General features: G+C 38.2%; 1 protein-coding gene across 3 annotated transcripts in view; it reads left to right on the top strand.

Moving 5' to 3' along the window:
* Window positions 1–1,060: 1,060 nt before the first annotated feature.
* The window catches only part of LOC137344967 (serine/threonine-protein kinase TAO1), a 165,172-nt gene continuing 159,676 nt past the window's right edge, over window positions 1,061–6,556 (top strand). Inside the window, exons 1-2 of one of the 3 annotated variants that reach the window (XM_068008276.1) lie at window positions 1,061–1,367; window positions 1,503–1,529. The gene's annotated coding sequence lies outside the window, so the exon portion shown is untranslated. Of the gene's footprint in view, window positions 1,530–6,556 lie in introns of all 3 variants that reach the window. The other 2 variants (XM_068008275.1, XM_068008274.1) reach the window with 2 other exon arrangements.

Below are 6,556 nucleotides of genomic sequence, written 5' to 3'. Positions count from 1 at the left end.
TTCCACATACGTGCACTTTCCAGCAGGGGTCAGTGGATAGTGATCAGGAACAAAAACCTTGACTGATTTTTCTCCAACCTAATCCAGGAGCACTGATATCAATTGTAGTGCCTATGCAAACACCTCAGTTGAGATCAGCAAAGAATGGGGATTGAATGTGAGATCTGCTTTAGGCTGTGTAGTACAAATTGAACCAGTGTTAGAAATTACTTTGTGAGATTACTGAGCAGAGTGGAACAAACATTACACCACTTCCAGAAAAAATGTTTGTTTTGTTGGATTATATTTCTGCAGGGCAATTGATATAATTTATACTTGAAAATAAAATAGTAAAGAAAATGCAAAATATCAGATTGCATATTCAATCACAACAGTGAGTAATGTAAAATAAAACTTAAACTAGAGAGGCACTTTCCTGATGGTTTAAAGGTGGTGCTAAGTGCAGTATTAAATTATACACACAAGATTTCCAGTCTGTACTGAGTTGTCTGCTCTCAGCTGGGTAGTGGTTGGGTACTACAATTGGCCTCAACCGTCCTGGGCTGGATAGGAGGAAAAACTTAGTTAGGATTTCCACTCCCTCGTCTAGATATGATGGCAGACATGGGTTCAGAAGTGATTGATGCCTCCATCTAGCCTGTTAACACTCATTGCCCTGGCCTTACGCAAGAATGCTCACGGTGCCTATGGAATCTGATCCAGTTTTAACTAGTACCTTCAGGAAAAAGAGAAAAACACAAAACAAGAAGACATGAGGTTTGGCATAGTTTCGAGTAGGATTGTCAGAAAAGGTGCAGTCAGTGACAGAGTAATTTGACCCTCCTTCCCAAAACAAAAAAAAAAGGTTTTCTTTTATATTTAAAAAAAAAACTCCCTGAAGTAGGAAGACGACGTAAAGTTGTGATCTTTGCTCCAGCTCCAGCTCCCGGCGGTGGTGCGCGCGAGGGAGGAGGGGGGAGGAAAAGAGAGCGATCTCGCGATGGCAGCGAGCGGGGCGGGTGCACGGGATTTGCGGGGCCTCCCGTTGGGCTGCGGTTGGAGCGACACGGAGGACGGCGAGAGGAAGAGGAGGAGGAGGAGGAGAGGGGGAGAGAGAGAGAGGAGCAAAAAAAAACAAATCAAAAAAACACCCATTAAAAAGACAAAAACAAATTACACGACAGCGTGAGCAGCGTTACGGGTAGCACTTTATTTTTAAAGCGGAAAGAGAGAGAAAGGATTTTTTTTTCTAAACCCCCCCGCCCCCCCATCTCTGCCGAAACGGACAGCGTCGGCTCGAGCTGCAGAGTCGCTTCACCAGTGGAGAAGGAGCGGCTGGCGAATGCTGGAAGCGGCCGGTGACGGTCGGAGGGGGCCGAGTCTGTGAGGTAAATGTGCGCATAATCCGTCCCTTCACTTCCGCCATCTTGAGTGTGTGGACTGGGAGCGAACGAGCGAGAGGAAAAAAAAATTGGGAGGAGTTTTGCTCCACTTCTGACATTAATTTTCTTCTCGATTTCTAGCTGGATTGGCGAAGGGCAGCCGAGTCGGTGAGTGGGCTTTAAAAAATATAATTTACTCCCCTCTCTTTCTCTTCTCCCCTTTCCCCCGCCCCCCCCCCCCCAAAAAAAATTCTCCTCCTTCACTAATTGTGTATTTTGATTAGAAGAGAGAGGAAAAAATAATCAGGATTCCGCTGCCCCAAATTCCTCTCTCTCTGTCTCTGTGGTCTGACTGCAATGCTGCTACGGGCTTGCGTACATCCGTCATGTCTGTTTGTCAGAGAGCAAAAAAAAACATTAGAAGGATAAAGAAAGGCTTTATTAGTAGGACAGAATCTGTGTGTTTTTAACCAAAAAAAATCATAAGATTCTCAATTAGGATCAACGCTGTAAAATATTAGTTGCACGTCTTTCGAGTGTTTACAAACCTGCAAAGAGTCGTGACAATATTTTTGAAGGTTGGTGTTTACGATCGTTTTTCGAGGTTTTCTAGGTCCCCTCCCTCTTTTTGGATCCATGTAAATGAGAGCTTCGTCCTGTTTTAAAAAGAAGAAACCTCTCAGTCCTGTCAGTTATAAGTATTGATGAGTGCTGCGTTTTATTGGGAACCTGATTTAAAAACCCAATATGAGGTGGGGGTAATCATGCTATATGAAATGTGGTGACCACACTTTTTAATATGATTTTAATGTCTGAATTTGGAATGTAAAATTCTTTACTATAATTTTAATGAACTATAGCCATTGTTTTGAGTGACATAAACAAAAGCATTGACTGTCATAAACTGACTTTAACTTGTGTATTGCCTCGTATTTTGCTGAAGAAAATGTATCCTAGGCCTGGATATTTGTAAATATATTGTCAGACAATGTAAACTGCAAATATTATAAGCAGAACAATGTATTTCTCTGAATATTTCTACTGGAATGCTGTTTAGCCAAGCTGGAATATATATATACATATATATATATATATAGGTTAGATGAAGGATAGTTTATTGTGGTCAAACTTGTAAGCCCACAAGGAGTAGTTAGTATTCTTTTAATGTCAAGTTTTTCTGAAAAAGTGATACAGCAACTTTTTATAGTCATTGTTTAAATAATTATTGTTTAAGGAGATGGGCAGGGGAAGAATCTAACTTGGATCAGAACGGTTAGGAAGGGCTATGCATTTTTATAAATATAAACTGCCATAAATTCTCATTGTATAAATTTTTACTAACTTCTATCTATTGGGGGAGAAAAACTTTGACTACACTAAATAAAACAGAGGTATAGGAAGGGATTTCATTCCAGGCTCTTTGACATGATACACAAGCACCTTTTAATCAATATGTAGGAATTCTAATGTTACGAGGAAGTAATAAGATAGTGAATGTTTTGTTCGTACCAGCTGACTAGTATTGAGATGTTTTTCACCCTCTGAGCCTGTAAAGTGTTTATGCAGGCTGTCCTAAATAGAATGACGATGACATTCTGGTGGGTTGATATATTTAATCATACATGTACGCTCCCAAAACCACAGTTATCCATGGTAGCAGGAAATGAGTGAGAACTAGCTTGTGTATACAGTGAATAATGGATACCTGGGAGTTATAACAAAGCAGTATTCTGATGGAGTTGTTCAGATGATGGTTATAAAATGCTTAAGCTTTGCTGCCATCTGAGCCCCTCAATTAGTTAACTGCCATGACATTTCTTTATATGTTGTTTTTATTCAATGAGGTTGTCTTTTGTTCAGTTTTGCCTTTTTTGTTAGCATAGATCTTGCCTGCAGGTGCAAGTTTATATTGTACAATATCAATCATTAAACGTACTGTGCGATTGATTACTTTTAAGTTCATGGAAAACTTGCTGTGAATTTCATTGTATAGGTTACACCCTCAGAGTTTTAAACCTGGAAATTGGAGCATGGAAGAATTTCTATCAGGCAGCTGTAAAAATTGTGGGTGTGACATTTAAACCAATGGAACCAGCATACAAGATTTCATGGTATTTGTAGTTGCACAGTATATGATCATGGAATTTGAAAATAGGAGAATGGCATACTCCTGCTCTTATTTCTTATGTTCTTATTTGTGAATGAAGTTTAATGAGTTAAATTGCAGCTTTTAAACAATAATTCTGTATCTTTACTGCAAATGAAAATGTGTTGATAATTTAACATTGGTCTATTCTAAATTGAATCCATTGCGATACATTGAAGGAATGTTCTATAATCAGTAAATTAATGACATTTTGTGTATTCAGATTCATGCTAACCTGAGTATAGGATAAATTCTACAATTAGAATTCTACACTCTTTTTGTGCATGTGCAAGCTATTTTTTGTTGTCCCTAATAATTATTGTACAGGGTTATTTAATATAGTGAATCTTCCTTCCTAAAGTCATTGCTCAAATTCAAATCACTCTGTTTACCATAAGGTATCAGTTTTGATATAAAAGCTAGAAAATATAAATCTCTTTTTAAAAAGCTGTGTATCAAAAAGATAAACTATACATTTGCATAAAAGTACATTTACTTATTGACTGGAGGATGCTGCACAGCAAGCTTTCCAACTAATTAATTTTGATAATGACAGTTTTCGATTTTAAAATTTTCTGTCTCCAATGTCACAGCAGTTACAAAACTGTGGTTACCTGGCAGATTTTTAAAAATTCTATCAGCATGAATATGATATTCTCATCAAAAATTCCAATACAATAAAGATTGCAATATGGGGTTGGGCTAGTTTTTTTGTATTTCCATTATATCAAATATTTTCATAATTACTTTTGATTACCATGTATTGATTGGGGAGGGGGAGAAGAAAGATTAACAAGCAAATAAGTTGATTGTGTCATATTCCCACATCTTATGTGCAGAGCTCAAAATTATCACAGACCTACTGTACTAAGACCAGTACATTTAACAATGGATCAGTGGGAGTGTACCCTGGGCTGATGGAGTAGAGAATGCAAATACTAATTAAGATGTATTTACTGCACTGTACCTCAGCTTTGGGAAGCTTCTTTGCAATTCTTTTTATTATGCAAACTGTCTGCAGTAAATAACTATGTCAAGGTGCAGTTTTTTTAGTTTCTATTACTGCAGCCCAGTAAATTGCTGTCCAGTGGTTCTGCTAGCTTAATTTCAAGTCTTGGATGTGTGATGTTACAGAAAGGTCGAATTCCCGTTACTAATTGCAATGGGTAGAGTTCAAATTGTAGCACGTGCTGTTTAAAACTATTTCAGAAGAGAAAGCATATGATCTTGATATCAAAAGATAGTAACATCTGACTGTGACGAGCAAGTTTTTCATGTTGTAATTTATGAACATTCACTGCATTGTAGTTAATGGGGAATTGGCAAATATTCTATGAAGTAAAAATGTATTTTCAAGGCGAATAGGAAAATGTCTGCACTGATTTCAAACTTACTGGTCCAGATGGAAAACAGTTTTTTTTTCCCCTGTTGTAGCTTTCTATATTCCTGCCTTAAGTGTTTTGATTATTTTGTTCGTATTTCTTATTTTAAATTTCTAACCTCTTTCCCTGTCTTATTTTAGTTTTCTTAATTTCTTTCACCTCTGCTTCTAGATTATTTGTTAACCAAGAGGTTCTTTGATGGCTGGTTGATAAAGGCAGCACTAAGCTATACATGCTTGGAGGTCAAAGGTTCAATTTCTGATCAGCGATGAGTTAGATGATCTCAGCAGGGGTAACAGTTGCGGCACTGCATTTGTTTCAGAACTCCTCATTTAGGGAGGGGGGGCGAAAACAGACAAGGTTTTTTTTCCTGACTATTGCTGGAAGATGTGCGTACGTGGGTGTTGGATGAAGATAAGATCAGGCTTGGTAATGATGCTCTTCACAGTTGACTAGCTTGCCGACATACTTGCGCATGAAGAATGACTACTTGGGCGCAGTCTTGGAACTGTACCCAAGCAAGAATCGATATTTTCAGGAGAGGAAAGGGGGAAAAAAATCACTGTTCTTTTGATGTGGGGTGGAGGGGGGTATTTAGTTAACTTTTTTATAACTTATGGTCAATTTATAATCAGGGTAATTTTTTACCAAGGCCTTAACTACTTGTGCATCCTTGGTTGAATGGATTTTCATGGAATTCTTCTGCTAGTCAAAAGACCTAAAAGCAACATGTCATGAATTTTGGAGCATTTTTCATGTCATATTTGACTTCTGACTACATGCATTCACTTTTGACTGAATGTAGTTTATTTACAAACAATATCTGTGCATACGATAAGTTTTATTTTTTTCGAAACAAATTTGTAAACTTTGTTTCTGCCTCTTTGTAGTACATGCCAAAATTCAGATGCTTGTTTGGTTGAAATGTTACACACAAAATATAACACACAAAATGTAGTCAAAAATGTATGTATTTGGGTCTTTGCCTTATAGTAGGCTTGCACAGGGAATAGATTGCAATGTCACATGGTTTAATGGTTGAGGCATATTCAGGTTAGAAGCTGCACTGTGACGTAAAGTGGTTTAACTTTAGGGCGATGGTGGCATTGGACTTCATTTAGTTTAGTAGCAGGGTCAAACTTAGATGTGAAGCTGAGCAATACTTTTAAGAATGCACAACTCCCCCTGGTGGGTCTTTTATTGAACAGATAGATTAGTTTGACTTGAAAATTCGACCAGATTGTGAATTAATGAGACTTCAAAGTTGACCAGTATTGGGTTTGAGATTGTGCAATATTAGCTAATGCATTGGACCTCCATTCACCATGATATTTCTGCAGCTACCGATCTGCTCAATCACACATTCACCTCCACCTTTAATGCCCTTGTCCCCATTAAAACCATTACTGTCTTTCACCTTGGTCATTTCACCCTGGTATCACCCTCATCTCTGCTCCCTTAAGTCCAAGGGACGTTTATGGTGGACATCTGGTTTAGCCATTCATCGCCACATCTGGCTGGACCACATAAAGCACTATCAGTTCCTGCTCTCCTCTGCCGAAACTGCTCACTATTCAGGATCATCCTGGAATGCAAAGATAATCCCGGCTTCTCTTCTCCACTACAAACCGTCTTCTTAAACCCATTTTCTCTGCCTCCTCCACCCT

This window comes from Heptranchias perlo, chromosome 28 (genome assembly GCF_035084215.1).
Source record: "Heptranchias perlo isolate sHepPer1 chromosome 28, sHepPer1.hap1, whole genome shotgun sequence".
Classification (NCBI taxonomy): Eukaryota; Metazoa; Chordata; class Chondrichthyes; order Hexanchiformes; family Hexanchidae; genus Heptranchias; species Heptranchias perlo.
This window is presented reverse-complemented; position numbering and strand designations above follow the sequence as displayed.